Here is a 16583-nt window from a genome sequence, read left to right on the forward strand (position 1 = left end):
AGGCTCAGGCTGAAGCAAAGGCAGGAATACGACTGGAAAACAGAGCGCAAGCTTCTGGCTGGAAAAAACAGAAGCAGGAATGGGAAACAGGGACCAGGCACTGGCTGCAACAATCAAGGACAGGGCTGGAATACAGGGCGAAGGAATAAGCAGTAAACAGGACTGTAAACCAGAGACCAGGTTCAGGCCAAAACAAGGCAGTAAAAGGACTGAGAAACAGGGAGTAGGCTCTGGAAGAAACAGGTACAAGGCTAAGAGATAGGGAACAGACTATGGTTGGAACAATCTGGAACAGGGCAGTGAAAGAGGTAACAGGTTCAAGCTGAAACAGAACAGGAAAAAGACTGGAACACCATCAGATAAGGGGTGTGTAACACAAAGGAATCGAACTCCAATGCACGACGAGAATCTTGAGGAAATGGTTGCTTAAAAGCAGTTCCAAGCTTCAGCAAACTCCAGGGAGAATCATATGACTGGGCTGCACAGGAGAGGTCTCAGGTGTGTGTAGTTTCAGACACTCGCAAGTCCTGGAGGAGAGGATCCGGTGAAAAGGAGCAACTGGACTTCACATATAGAAAACAATGTATAACAGAATCCAGGCTTTCCTGACTACCAGGCTGTGCATTATGGGATTTGCAGTCCCAGGAAGCAAATGTAATTCTACAAAAGCATACCATAGCGAAAAGAGAAACAGACGGGAGTTAGCAAGGGACTCTAGATAAGTGTTTAAGGTGATTCCCAGGCTACCGACAGACCCTTTACAGTATCCCCTAGAAATGGGAAGACAGATCCGTAACAATTAATTTAATACTTTACTGCTAATATTCATCTAGTAAAATACATTTAGCTTTATCTCTTGTCAGTAATTCACTCAAATATAAATGCACAATGTCTTTCATGTGAAACATGATGTGAAAATACAATTGGCAGCCACATTGCCCACCATAATATAAATGTTTTCTTTTACATTTAGATGTTAATTTCTCTGTTAGATTTTTAAATGAAGGTTTGCAAGTCACCATATGCTAACTTCTTTGCCACTAGTGTGTTAGTAAAATTTGATCTCTAACAGTCCCACTTCTGTTGGCCATTTATGCCGTCACAAATGAGATTATTTTCATTTACAGTGAGACAAATCAAGACCCTGTAGTTTGATAATACATAGGTCTTGGTCTGCGATAATCATAATTTCTCTTCATTGTCAGATAATATCTCTTTCTCATATTCTCAATTTCCCTTTCTTCCCTCCTCTGTTTATTCTTTACTTTTTATCTTTTCCAGAAATTGTAAGCCTTATGAAATCCAAGTGCACAAATTATGCACATTGTCACAATCAACAAAGGTTTCAGGTTCATTCTCACAAATGCATTTCCCAAGTCTCCAAACCAAAATCCTACCTTTGAGAATCCTTCACCTATTGTCTCCCACACATTTGTCTGTTTCAGGCCATTGAAGTCATGTCTCAGACTTGTCAGATTAAATAAGTATTTCCTTATCTCCTTACTGTTATCAGGAATGTAGGTGCAGCAGTGCTGTGACTTTAGAACTCGACAGACTCTGCCTTCTTTTGCTAAAAGAATGTCTAACAAAAGATAGTTCTGCAGAACCATATACCTTACCACAATCGTTTCCGTATCTATTAGAAGCAATGCACCTGAAAAATCATTTGACATCTTGTCTACAATCGTTGATACCTTCCTTAACTTTATCTCATTCAAGATCACACCAATAGATGGTATAAAAGCTCCAAAAATATCTCCAGTAATCTCTGAACTACTCACTCCTCTTTTGAATCTCATTTTAAGTCTCCCAGTTCCTGTTGGATTGTCAATGTTGTCTACTTGGTAGATTTTCAGAAAATCGTACCAACCTTTCAGTAACTTGAAATACGCATTCTTAGCATGGATGTAATATACGGCAGGCTTAGTGGAGTCTTGTCCATTTAGCATAAAATCCCATACATTCTTAAACAAAATCACATCTGCCTTTAATTGTTTCTACAAACTTATTGTCAGTTTTTGATTGCGGCCTGTTTACACACATAGTACTGAATGTATTCTCGATTGTACACATGTATTAATAATAATCTGCAATTAATGCCATAAATCTGTGGTAAGCTGTGATAAGTGTTCCCTTCTTAAACTGATGAAGAAATTTGTCTACACACATAACAATCACACACTTTTATTATATCCACATACTAATTCAGCAAACTATAATACAAATTAGAACATAAATCTCCCTTTGTGTCATCTAGATGAAGCAATTCCTCATCCTTATCAAACGTATCCTGCTTAGATTTTGTCAATCTCTGCACTTGAGTTGCTATGCTTTCATCTTTCCTTTCAATGAAACACTCATTCCTGAAATCAATAAAATATACACAATCATACATATAATAACTATACCAATGCACACATTTTTACATTTATTGTGTTTTCCGTGCCCTGGGCTCATGGCTTCTGTAGAATCAGAAGGGAGAAGAAAAAAATATATAAAAGCAAAAGTGAGTAAAAAATCAAAACAAAGCGGCGCTTCAAAGTCTTTTTGCACTATTTACAGTAGTTCTTGATCTTCAAAAGGAAAAATTATTTGAGTTCAGCTAAAAGTTCTCAAGAATAGTTCAAATGTTTGTTTTCAATAGACCACACCGTCTGATGATCACTTATGGTCACTTCCAGAGTGAAATGTCTTTGTTGATCAATTGGCAATATTATTTCAAAACTCATTTCAAACGTGATTTCAAGTTCCAGAATGTTTAACTGAATTCTCACAGTCAAAACAAAAGGCCATAAACTTGTTCTTCCATTGATTTGTGACAAGATAGACCCATTCAGGTGAAGAGTGTCTGCGACTTGGCACTCTTTTTCTTATCGGTCTCCTTACAGCACCATCTTCATCTTCACTTTGATTTAACTCTTCTACTGGTTTCATTATTGATGGAAGTTTAGCTCCACCCAGTTCATGTGCAGCTGCAGGCCATTTATCTACTTTCACAGTTTCTCTTTTCATGTGCAACTGGCTTCAGAACTTTTGCTGTGCTAGCAGGAATCAATTGACTTTGACTTTGCTGTCCTGCACTTTGGTCTGCATTCAAGCTGCTTGCACTTTCACCACTTTGCACATTTTCAGCTTCACCCACTGGTCCCGCCCACACAGCTTGGTCGAGCTGAACCCCTTCTTCATTAGCATTTGCTCTTTCAAGATGAGACACTGTGTTTTCAAAAGGACACAGAACTTGTTGTGTGTGGCTTGCATAAATCCAGTTTGGAAGACCAGCACACTTCACAGCTGTTGTCATCACCAGATAACTTGAAACAGCCCTTTCCACCTTGGCTCTAGGCAAGTCTTCCTTACATTTTCTTTATAACAATCCAATCCCAAGCCTTCAAGCTGTGACACTGTTCTTGAGCTGTTTGACCTGAAGCTGCTTCAACCTGATGAGACAAAGAATGAACCACATCAGCCAGAACTTTGCAATAATCCAGCACTAAGTCATCTGTTATGTTCACAAGTGCATTTGCAGGTACTTCTGGTAACCTCATTGCATGCCCCATAAGAATCTAGTCGGGAGACAGTCTGGCCTTCCTGTTAGGGGTGCTACGAATGTTCATCAGGACTAGTGGCAATGCATCAGGCCATTTCAATGTTGTAGAGGCACAAACATTTGCCATTTGAGCTTTCGATGTTCCATTCATTTGTTCCACCAATCAAGATGCCACTGGTCTGTAAGTGCAGTGCAATTTTAGCTCAATGTTCAGTGCTGCCCACACTAATTCTATGATCTCATTATTAAAATGAGTTCCTCAATCTTGTATCAGTTCCCTGAGCAACAGCTTAGTTATAGTAAGATTTCTTTTCTATGTATTGGATTATACACTCAATATGGTGGCAAAACACACATGCAACATCCAATACATAATTCAATCCGTTGCAGGCAGGCACCTCAATAAAATCAAATTGCAGTCTGTTAAATGGACCCCCCACCCCCGATCTGCCTATTTGGCTCAAATTAATCACTGTGCATTTCCCTACATTCGCTTGTTGACAGGTAATGCATCTGTGACAAACTGCTTCTGTAATCAATCTAAATTTGGGGTTTTACCATGTCTGTTTGAATTTGCAAATCATTGCATCTCTGCCGAGATGACCCTGACCATGATAATATCTTGCCATCGAGTTCAACAAACAATCTGGCAGCACAACTTTTCCTGCATTTAAAATCCAAACATCATCTTCCTCCATTTGAAGAAAACCTGCTTTTATCCAACCTCTGTGTTCTTCCTCTGTGGCCTATCCTGCAATCTCTTAATTGCATCCCAGGTATCAGCCATTGACATCAAGAAACTTTGATTTGTCTCACAGGTTTCACTTCCACCACCCCACTCTTCATTGAAGGTCACACAATGAAGTGCACAATATCTGGCAATTTGGTCAGAATAGGCATTACCCAATGATAGTCATTTGATTTTTGATGGGCTGTTCATTTAACAAATTATTAATTCTTTTCACCATTTGGAATGGGTGATCCTGAAAAGGTCATAAAACCTTGCTGGTGCCATAACAGCCCGAAGTCATGCAAATCACCAAATCCATATTGACTATCTGTGAATATTGTCACTATAAGCTGCTCTAATTCGGAGCATTCTCTTGCAACATCAACCACTTCGGCTACTTGGGCAGAAACAAGTCCTTGAAGCCATGAAGCTTCAACTACTCCTGAGAGAGTACAAACTGCATAGCCAGCTCTCAGAGTACCTTCATTGCCTCTTAAGCAGGAGCCATCAACAAATACAACTTGGTCATTCTCCTCCAAAGGAGTATCCTGAACATCAGGTCTGGGTCTGGTGCACAGTTCAGTGACATTGTGGCAGTCATGTTCCACTTCATTAGCATCAATAACATTAACAGGCAATAATCTAGCCAGGTTCAGCACAGCACACCTCTTGCCCACAACATTACTGGATCCAAGAATGAATAACTCATAACGGGTAAGATGGGCAGTGGTCAAATATTGGGTTTTCGTTCTTATCAGAACAACTTAAAATGAGTATGGGACATAAGTGGTTAAAATGTGTCCAATCACAATACCTTTACATTGACCTATACTTACACCTTCAGCCTCTCCTGCCTTTAAAAAAACTGGGCAAAGCAGCAGTGTTAGGCTTTAATTTAATGTGGCAGAAAAAGTTACTACAGGTCTGTTTGTTCCTCCATGTAACTGTGTCAAAACAGAAAGAGCGAAACCAACACATTAATGACTAAACAGTGAAAAGCTTTTCTTGTAATCAGGCATTCCTAAAGCTGGAGATCTGTACAAACTCTCTCTCAATTCAGTGAAAGCTTTCATGCATTCTTCATTGAAGGGGACCGCATCTGTAACTACGTTGTGTGTTAACTTTTGCAGTGGTTTGGAAATTACTGAAACATTTGGTATCCACTGGTGACAGTAGCTCACTATTCCCAAAACATTTTGACATCTCTCTGCGTAATTGCGGGATTCATTTGCATAATAGCTGCAACTCTTTCTTGGGACATTTTCCTTGAACCTTTCTCAGTTTGGTGACCAAAATAATGTAGTTCCTTCTGGCAATACTGTAATTTGGTAGGGGAAATCTGTTTTTGCCCAAATGATTCAACAATGCTATAATATCTTGTCTGAAAGCATCACATGTAGTGGACGGAAACATCAGGCCATCAATGTACTGCACTAAAGCAGACTGTGATGGCGTGTTCAAAGACTCCAAGGCCCAGATTTAAGAGGGGCTAGTTCCTCCTTACACCACATTACCATCATTGTCTTTACAATAATGGGGCCCAAAAATGCCAAATTCGCCATGCCATATTTACAAAGTGGTACAATGCATGTATTGCACCACTTGTAACCCCTTGTGCTACATTCTGCCTGCGCCAGGAAGGAGGGCATTCCCCCATTAGGGAGAATGCAATTTTTAGCAGCTATTTTTAATGCCTGCACAGAGCAGGTGCTAAAAGGGGGCATAACGTTGTTTTCAATTGGCAACTCTGTAATCTGCAGGATTAGTGCCATTGCCCCTCTCCTGAGCCATGGTGCGTCGTATATTAAAAATGATGCACACAAGGTGGCGGTAAGAGGGGCCACCAAAGGACAAAAGAAAAAGGGTGCTGCATTGGATGCAGTGCCACCTTTCGTAAATTCGGGCCTAAATTCTTCTTCAGAATTTGATTAAAAGTGGACTGTGATTCTCAAAACCCTTGTGGAGTATGGCACCACAAATACACAAAGTTGCTGAATCTGAATCAAATCAGGGCTTATAAAGCGCAACTGCTCACCCATAAGGGTCTCAAGGCACCAAAGGGGTTAGTCCTCTGAGCTTCAGTTGAAGGGAGAGGTTTTTATGTCCTTCCTGAATTGAGGTAGAGATGGTGACTGCCTGAGGTGCAGGGTGTTCCAGCTCTTTGCTGCGAGGTAGGCGAAGGATTTTCAACATGCAGAGGCCTTCCGAATGTGGGGTATGGTGGCTAGTGTTTGTTGAGAATAGCAAAGAGGCCTGGAGGGGAGTAGAAGGTAATGGGGTGGTAGAGGTAGGAGCATCCTAGTTCGTGGATGGGCTTGCAAGCATGGACGAGGAGCTTGAAGTTAATTATTTTCTCAAAAGGAAGTCAGTGGAGGTCTCTTAGGTGATAGGAGATATGTTTGCGGCGGGGAATGTCCAGGATGAGTCTGGCAGAGGCATTTTGGATGTGCAGTCATTTTTTCAGAGCCTTTTGGTTTGTACCGGCGTAGAGGGCATTGCCATAGTTGAGTCTGTTGGTAATCAGGGCATGAGTTACGGTTTTGCGGTAGTGTTTGGGATCCATTTGTAGATCTTCAGAAGAAGTCGGAGAGTGTGAAAGCAGAAGGATGCAACTGAGTTGACTTGGCGGGTCATGGTGAGAGATGAGTCCAGGATGAAGACGAAGTTGCATGTGTGGTTTGTTGGGGAGGGGGGATGCAGAGGGTCGATGGCCACCAGGAGCCGTCCCAGGCTGATGTGGATGTTTCTATGATGAGGATCTCGGTCTTGTCAGAGTTGAGCTTGAGGCAGCTGTTCTTCCTTCAGGCGACAAAGGCTTCCATCTCGTGGTGAAAATTCTTCTTGGCAGTAGTGGGTTTTTCAGCCAGTGAGATGATCAGCTGGGTATCGTCGGAGTAGGAGACAATGTTCAGCCTTTGGTCCCTGTGCGGGTCCATGCAGATGTTGAAGAGTGTTGGGCTCAGGGAGAAGCCCTGTGGAACTCCACAGCTGATCTCCATAGGTTCTGAATCTCTGTGTTCACCCAGAGAGGTATCCATTGTAGGGCCTTTCCACGGACGCTGGCTGTGTGGAGCCTGGAGCAGAGGGTGAGGTGTGAAACCATGTCGAAGGTGACCGATTGGCCCAGTAAGATGAGGACTGCTGCATGGCCGTGGTCGAGGAGTGAGCAGATGTCATCTGTGGTGGCGAGGAGGGTGGCCTCCGTGCCTGATTGCTCCTGAAGCCTGATTGGGAGGTGTCCAGATGCTGTTGGCCTTGATGTGCTTCTGGACCTGAGCGCTGATGGCCTTTTAGATGACCTTGGCTGGAAACAGCAGCAGAGAGATAGGGTGGTAATTCTTTAGATCCTAGGGGTCGTTCCTGGGTTTCTTCAATCATCTGGGAAGGTGACTGTCTCTATAGAGCAGTTGAGGGTGTGTCAGAGCTCGGGCACGATGGATGTGTTGGACTTGTTGAAAATGTGGTGAGGACAGGTTTCCCACAGGGGCTCTGGAGTGGATGCTGTTCAGGATGGTACAGGTCTCATCTGTGGTGAGGGTGGTCCTTCTGTGCAGGGTCTGTGGTGATTTGATGAGCCGGATCTGGGGGGTTGTTGGAGGGCTTGGAGGGTCTTGGGATCCCAAGCTGTTGTATATGTCGTTGATTTTCCGGTGGAAGAAGTTGGCTAGCCTGTTCCAGAGGTCTTGAGATGGAGTGATGCTTGCCATTTCTGATTGGGGTTTGGCAAACCCCTTGACTTCGGCTAAGAGCTCTTTGGTGTTGTGAGCGGTGGCGCTGATATGGTTCTGGCAGCTTTCCTGGTGACTCTGATGAGGTGGGGGTGGGATTTGGTGGCAGCTTTAAAGGCCTCAAAGTCTTCCGGGGACTTGCTGCTCCTCCATCTTTTCTCTAGCCATCTGCAAGTGCACCTGGAGTCCTGGAGTGGGGCGGGATAACCAGCTGGCCTTCTTGAGGTACTGTTTTGCTGAGGTCTTATACAGATGTGCTAGGGTGTTGGCGCATTTGTAGATTCAGTGGTGGACATTCATGCTGAGATGTTAGCATCTGCGGTGGGTGGTGGAGGGGAGGGTCTTACTGAGGGTTTTTGAGAGCTATTCCTCAGTGATCCGGTTCCATTTTCTGCTTCAACCTTGGAGTGCTTGGAGGTGGATGGTCGGTGATGTGATGGTGAAATGGATACAGTGGTGGTCAGTCCAGTGAAGTGTGGAGGTGTTGTTGACAGTGATGCTGTTGCTGGTGGAGAAAATGGCATGGAGCGTGTGTCCAGCGATGTGTGTTGGTTTGGTGACCAGTTGCTTTAGTCCTATTGTGGTAAGGTTGTCTTTCATCACCTCTTCAGATGGCGCATCTGTTACTGCCTTTTTTGTCGGCTCACTCATTGGCCAATCAACACTCCGCTTACACTCAACCCACAAATCTGAGGGGACAGCAATTTCAAATAAAGTGTTCAGCTCTTCCCACAGACACTTTTCAAGCTTGACAAACCTATCCGTTTGCTGGTACCACTCCACTGGTTTCTCCCTCAACTTTGCCTAATTATTTGTAAATGAAAATATGTCACTTCTGCTCCATGGGACATGAACAAAATTCTCTTGTGGAATCTTTCTGATTGGCATCATTTTTACATCTCAATTTCATATTTTGTGGCTAAATCAGTTAATTTCTCATAAACCTGCCCTGCTCAAAAAGTAACATCCTTGCACATGAAGGGCAATTTGTTTTCAATGTAAGAATCTAATCTGTCTAATTTAAGTGTTCCCGCAATCATTTAATTTAATTCCGAATTTAATCTAGCCATGTTCAATGTCTTTCCTCCCTCTGGGGTGCTACCCGCAACGAATGCTCCATTCAGATTGTCTAACCATTCAGTTAATTTTTGGGCTATCGATCCTTTTAAACTAATGTTATTTCCATTGTTTTGGGGCATTCGCTAAGGAATATTGAATTGAATTCTCAGAGCCTGCTCTTGAGCCATCACAGATGATCCTGTAGAACTTGGAGGACATGTCACATCAATCAGTGGACCAGTATATCATGTGTCTGGTTCAGGACTACTGAACATACTGTCACAGGAACTGTCAATGTATTTGGTCCTGACAAATTTGTTTGACATTAATCCTGTACCTTGGTCAGTCAGTACTGTACCAAAAGCCTGATTTGAATGATTTGGGGTAACACTCTGTTGTCATTACTGGAGAATACATAGGCAATGTCTGTCTCTGGTTTACAATTTGTGTATGTGTAGGTGTGGACTCAGATTGAGTCATTCTTGCATTCTGAATTGGCTGTGACATAACTGGAACTGTGACATTCTGAGCGGTGTTAGCAATTTGAATTGTTGGATAAACCAGTGTCACCTGTGCAACTTCAGCAGTAGGCACATTTGGAGTCATCTGAACCTGACTTTGTTTAATTGGGACTGTGGCCATATTCGGGACTGCATTCTGATTTACTGATCCAAATCCATTGTACTGTGGGGGATGATCTTGCAACACCTGAGTTATAAATTCCTCCTCTGAATCACTTTCAGTATTCACTACACTTTTATTTTCACCTAGCTTCAGTTCAGGATTTTCTTCAGATTTCTTTTTAGCTTTAGATTTAACACTTCCATCACCTTCCTGTGTAATTGCTGGGAATTACTTCACTGCATGTAATGTAGCTGCCCTCCCCATTCTCTGCTCCCCATCCTATCTAGCTTGAGCTAATGTCTTTTCTGCTTTCCTCATTCTCCTTTCGAACTGCTGATCGTCTTTTAGTCTTACAACTAATTCCCAAATAGCAAGTGCTTTGAATTGCGCAGGTCTAGGAAGGGGTTTTAATTCATACAACACCCTCCTCAGAATCTCTAATATCCTCAAATTAAAAGTTCTGTAACTGGGAAAGCTAAGGTACCCTCCTTCTTGGTTATTTTGCACCATTGATTTGCCCAAAGACATGCTGAAACTCCTCTTTCCTCATGACCTCGAATGCTGTTGTACCCTCAGGTGGAGTAGGTTTACCCTCTGTAACCTTGAGTAAAGACATCCCCTCCCAACGTGCTCTGTAAGGCTTTGAAAAACTTCATTTTTATACAGAATTAACTCACAAACATAAATTCTACAAAACCAGGAAATCATTTTTAATTCCACAATCCTTTTTAGAAGCTGTTCTCAACCTACAGCAGGGCAGTCTTGCCCACCAGTCCGTGCATCTTTTCTCACCAACTGACCTATCTCAGCACAGACCAAATGACATCCCACTCACTTCACTAGGCAGCTGTGACTCACTTCAGAGCTGTCTCACACACCTCCCACGTAAACACCTAAATGCAAATATTGCAAGCACAAAAACAAAAACCTGTCTGCTTACTACAGGTAGGACTCAAATACTCTGAAAGCTGTACCGAACTTCCTACCTTGGCCTTTTGCACAAACAGCCACTCTTCCAACTATGGCTTTCTCACATGAGTAAGATAGATCTGACCCACAAATCTCACCCCGATTGATACAGATTCTGCTTGTGCACTCAGGATTCACCTAATACCAACCAACAACTCACACACTCAAAGAAATCTACTGGTGTTGCTGACAGCGCTCAATCGACCAACACCTCACTGCATCCAATAAATTAACAAGTGTCTCCATGCACTTGTACAATACTCCGAAAACGTAGGTCATGCAGGACCAATCAACAACAACAACCATGTGGGCAATTTTTTTGCACAAAGCGCAACATTCATTTGGAATATGCCAACCTCCCACTCTCTTACTTGAAGTATGCAAATTCCCTACTCAATTACCTGGAGTATCCAAACTCCCTACTTACTTCATACATCACACTTCACTGTGATTTAGCAAAAGGATTGCAAGCGCAAAACCTACTCAAAACACATACCATACACTTGATACACAACGCTGGAATTTCATCAACCCCTACACTACACCAGTACAACTCACAATGTGGGTAAATTCTGACTCTCCTCCTCACAAGACATAACCATAACTCTGCTACCAAAAACTGCTGGTGTGCTCATGGAGGTCTTCTACCCACCTTGGGTTCAGAAACCACAAGCTAGCTGGTGAGACAACATCACTATTCTTACCCCTAGAAGTTGACTAGATCTTTGGTCTTGGAGAAGAGTGTAGTAGTCAGATTTATTCAATCACAAATCAATGTCATAAAACCATAAACAATTCCAGACATCATGAAAAATGTACCACTAAATTACACTCCAAATTAAATAAAGTTTCAAAGCTTTATTACAATTCCAAAATCAATGTCACGTAAATAGTGGGCAAAACTAAGTTAAAAACATACTTGAAAACCATTGGCTAAGAGATTGAATCCACTGAACATCAATACTATTAAACACTCCAATAGAATGACATAGCAAAACCACAATATGTACATTAATATCAGATTTCAAAGTAGATGATGGTGACATCGGTAAATCATCAAAATACAATTTTAACAGTCAATTTCAGAGCTGGTACATCCTTCTCTTTAATACAAATTGGAACTTGTTTGTGTGGGAAATGGCTAACACATATGTGCAAAGGCAAAACAAAGACAAAAAAATAATTTGGAAAAATCATCTTACTTGGGGAAGCTCACTATACAAATATGCTGATGAAAATGTCTAAAATGAAAAGGAAACAAGAAATCACATTTAGCTATACTTCCCCTCATGGGACAGCAGACAGGATAATTCATCAGAAAAGCGTCCACCTTCTCCCGACATCAGTAAACAGCAACATCAGGACAGTACAGATCATAGGCTGCACATAGGGCAAGTCAGCAGTTCAGACTTAGTTTGGGCATATTAGTTCTCAACACCATAAACAAATGGGGTGATTAAGACTATGAGGAAACTCATTAGAGACTTGGAGAAGACTGGAGGTGACAGCAGCAGACTCAAACTACGAATAGACGGACTGTGGCAGAGTTCTGGACAGACTAACTCTGACCAACTAACTTGACAACCTAACTCCAGGTTTCAAAGTCTCTCACTAATTAGAAATATCCATGATCTTCTTGATTGGTCCTTCAGGTGGGCTCATCTTACACACAAGATTTGGCGTCCAATGGTTGTCGATGGCACCATCAAGTTTGCAACTATTCCGAATTTTCTCAGTAACAGTGTGTTGTTATTTTCGATGATTTCATACAGTTTCGATAAAATATTACACTTTCCAGTTGTTTGTTACTTACTACACAAAACAAGCTAAGCATTTCTCACATGGGAATTATGAGTTTCTGTCTTGTTCAACAGCTAGAGCAAATATTGTAACATAGTTAACACTGATACATGTTATTCGCCTTCAATACAAAAGGGATAATATCCCATTTGAGAAGCAGATGGTTCTAGGGAGCAGTGGCTGTATAGCTGGCGAACCTTCACTTCTATCCAAGCCCTTTGAAAATAAGAGCCTCGAATCGTCAGTGACTGTAGTGACCTGGGTGAACTAGTGATACTTGGGCCACTAACTGCCCTATTTATCATTCCTGCCTGGTGTATTGCAATGTTCAGAAAGTGGAGTGTTGCTTATCAGTTGGTGCCTTGGGGATGTGAAACGAGTATTACTCTAAAAAATGTTAGTGGCATAGAGTGGCCCTCTTACTTTTGTTTAAATGCTTAGAGGAGTTACTGGGCTATGAGGACAGATCATAGAGATAAATATACGCACATTCTAATTCCACTACTGATTAGTCTACCAGAATAATTTTATTCTCTGCTGTTACCTGTTTTCAGGTAAAGGAAACCGTCAGTCGCAGGGATGAACTAATAGATAAGCTAATGCATGGGCCTTCACCAGTTAGATCCACTACTTTGTCTGAAAATAGTGGCCTGCAGACACGTAAAGACACATTGAAAAAAACAAAACAGCATATAGTTTACAAACGCATTAGCATCTGTGACTGAATATTTGAAGGCTCATATGGCAGCATTGGGTCTCTAGGTCGAAACTGAATCTGAAAATTCACTGCGGGGTCAGTTTTGTTGCTTCTATGTGTTACCAGCAAAATCACTGAATTAAACCAGAGAATCCTCGTTATTCAGACAACATTGAACGTTTGTGCTGCACTTTCTGGTCTAGAGATGCCAATTCTTACATTCCCATATACTGCGATGTATCATAAGCTAAAGAAAAGTCAGAAAAGTCACCAATAAATATTTTTAAAAAATTACTTACCCATACATCCTCCCAGAAGATAACAGCAACCACAGGAAGAATACAACTTTAGATGACCTCCTATATTCGGTGGTTAGTAAGGTTTGTTGAGTCCTTAATTTGAAGTGCTAACAACCAATGCATTACCTCTGCCCAGTCTCTTCAAGTACTATACAACCCAATCTTTATAAGGCAGAAGAGAACTGAAGGTCCGAGGGCATGACTGGTTCTGATACCATACTCACCTGAGAAAGAAAACATGTAGACATTACCGGTGGTAAGATCAAATAGCACCACCAATAACAAATTGTAATGTATTTACTCCTAGCATTACACCCAATTAATTAGGAACACAATGTAAGGGTTTGTCTATTGTATTAATGAATGCCCAAACTTTGTCTCAATGAAAGCTGAACCCTTGAGATTCTATCACACAACAATATTGAACTATTTCATTGAAAATAATGAGTGCACTGACCACACAGAATTGCATCCTTCATCATCATCCAATGCTTTTCCTCACTTAATTCCACGTGTGCATAGTTACATTTGAAAGCTTACTCTGAGGGATATAGATAACATAAGCACTGTCTACTGACTGTACTGTGCCATCCTTGGCGTGGGATATGGGGCCTTGCTGAACATTGGCAAGTAATGAGAAATGTTTGTGCTCTAGTCAATTTTGTTGCTAGTGATTTGTAATCTGGAATGCTTTCCGAAGTGCATGCACTAGTTGCCTTCTCTAAACTGCATCTGATTAATGAGTGGTTCCCTAGTTTGCATGGACAGCATCTGTTGGAGTGCGACTTTTATAATCAATATTAACATGAAAAGCTTGCAAAATAATGTATAATAAAGCCGCATAGAAAATGTGTTAATAAAGTACTAATATAGGCGTTTGAAATGTGCCCATGGGGAGTGGCTACCACTGTACACGATGATTAATGAAACTGACTAATGATGAATTAACAATGTGTCAATGTATGATTTGTATTAGCGTTAAGAGTTATGTATTAGGGTTTTGCTAAATTAATCACTAGGCCTTAGTTAGCAAGGGTCTGGGCCTAGCTACCTGGTCTCATATTAACTGTGTTTTCTAACGTGCAATGTGCTGATTTCCTGAAGGACACAATGCTGTACTTTTCCAGAAGCTAGAGATGTGTGTGTAACCGTAGTAAATTCTTACTCATGAGACCCGACTTGCTCAAGGATACACTCTTGCCGAATGCAACAGTGTAATTTGCAACAGGTGCAAGGTCGCCTAAACTGGTAAAAGACAATGGAACTACTGACTGGAGCGACAAGTGTAACTTTTCCTACCTGACATTCTACCGTTGAAGACATCAATCACAGGAGCCAATAAACTGCATGAGAACTGTCTTAGGTGAAAATTCTAGTAAGGTAAGTGTTGGACTTTTGCTCATACAGGGTCATCCCCAGTCTTTTTGCCTCCTGCCTCCTATTTTTTTCTGACCTGTTGCTGTTGGCTTTTCAACTCTGAGCACTTTACCACTGCTAACCAGTGCTAAAGTGCATATGCTCTCCGTGTAAATTGTATGTAATTGGTTTATCCATGATTGTCCTATTTGATTTACTAGTAAGTCCCTAGTAAGGTGCACTAGAGGTGCCAGGGCCTGTAAATCAAATGCTACTAGTGGGCCTGCAGCACTGGTTGTGCCACCCACATAAGTAGCTCTGTAATCATGTCTCAGACCTGCCACTGCAGTGTCTGTGTGTGTATTTTTACACTGTAAATTCGACTTGGCAAGTGTACCCACTTGCCAGACCTAAACCTTCCCTTTTCTTACATGTAAGACACCCCTAAGGTAGGCCCTAGGTAGCCCCAAGGGCAGGGTGCAGTGTATGGATAAGGTAGGACATATAGGGGGTCATTCTGACCCTGGCGGTAGTCTACCGCCAGGGCCAACGACCGCGGGAGCACCGCCAACAGGCTGGCAGTGCTCCCATGGGCATTCTGACCGCGGCGGTACAGCCGCGGTCAGATACGGGAAACCGGCGGTGTCCCGCCGGTTTCCCGCTGCCCAGCCGCTATGGGGATTCCGACCCCCTTACCGCCAGCCTGTCTCTGGCGGTTTTGACCGCCAGAACCTGGCTGGCGGTAACGGGTGTCGTGGGGCCCCTGGGGGCCCCTGCAGTGCCCATGCCACTGGCATGGGCACTGCAGGGGCCCCCTAACAGGGCCCCACCAAGATTTTCAGTGTCTGCCAAGCAGACACTGAAAATCGCGACGGGTGCAACTGCACCCGTCGCACCCCTTCCACTCTGCCGGCTCCATTCGGAGCCGGCATCCTCATGGAAGGGGGTTTCCCGCTGGGCTGGCGGGCGGCCTTCTGGCGGTCGCCCGCCCGCCCAGCAGGAAACTCAGAATAACTGCGGCGGTCTTTTGACCGCGCAGCGGTATTCTGGCGGTTCCCGTTTGGCTGGCGGCACCCGCCGCCAGCCAAACTCAGAATCACCCCCATAGTAATGTGGTTTATATGTCCTGACAGTGAAATACTGCCAATTTCGTTTTTCACTGTTGCAAAGCCTGTCTCTCTCATAGGATAATATGGGGGCTACCTTTAAATATGATTAAAGCGTAGATTCCCCTAGAGAGGAGATGGACATGTGGAATTTGGGGTCCCCGAACTCAATTTTATTTAAAAATACATCTTTTAGTAAAGTTGATTTTGAGATTGTGCGTTTGAAAATGCCACTTTTAGAAAGTAAGCATTTTCTTGCTTAAACCATTTTGTGACTCTGCCTTGTTTGTGGATTCCCTGTCTGGGTCAGTTTGACAGTTGGCTTGTTTTTCACCTCGCACTAGACAGTGACACAAAGTGGGCTGGGGTGTAACCTGTATTTCCTGATTAGCCATCTCTGCTAGGAGGGAGGGGTGGAGTGGTCACTCTCATCTGAAAGGACTGTGCCTGCCTCTGACAATGCCGGCTCCAACCCCCTGCTGTGTGTCTGATGCCTTGCCTGGGCAAGGCAGGATTTCACAAGTAGGTGTGAGTCCCCTTTGAAGAAAGGTGACTTCAAAGACTAAAATAGGTATAAGAAGGGCACCCAAATCTACAGACTTCAGAAACACTTCTGGAACCAAGAGGAACCTCTGCCTGGAGAAGAGCTGATAGCTGAGGAAGAAGTG

The sequence above is a fragment of the Pleurodeles waltl genome, chromosome 7, assembly GCF_031143425.1.
Source record: "Pleurodeles waltl isolate 20211129_DDA chromosome 7, aPleWal1.hap1.20221129, whole genome shotgun sequence".
NCBI classification, from domain to species: domain Eukaryota; kingdom Metazoa; phylum Chordata; class Amphibia; order Caudata; family Salamandridae; genus Pleurodeles; species Pleurodeles waltl.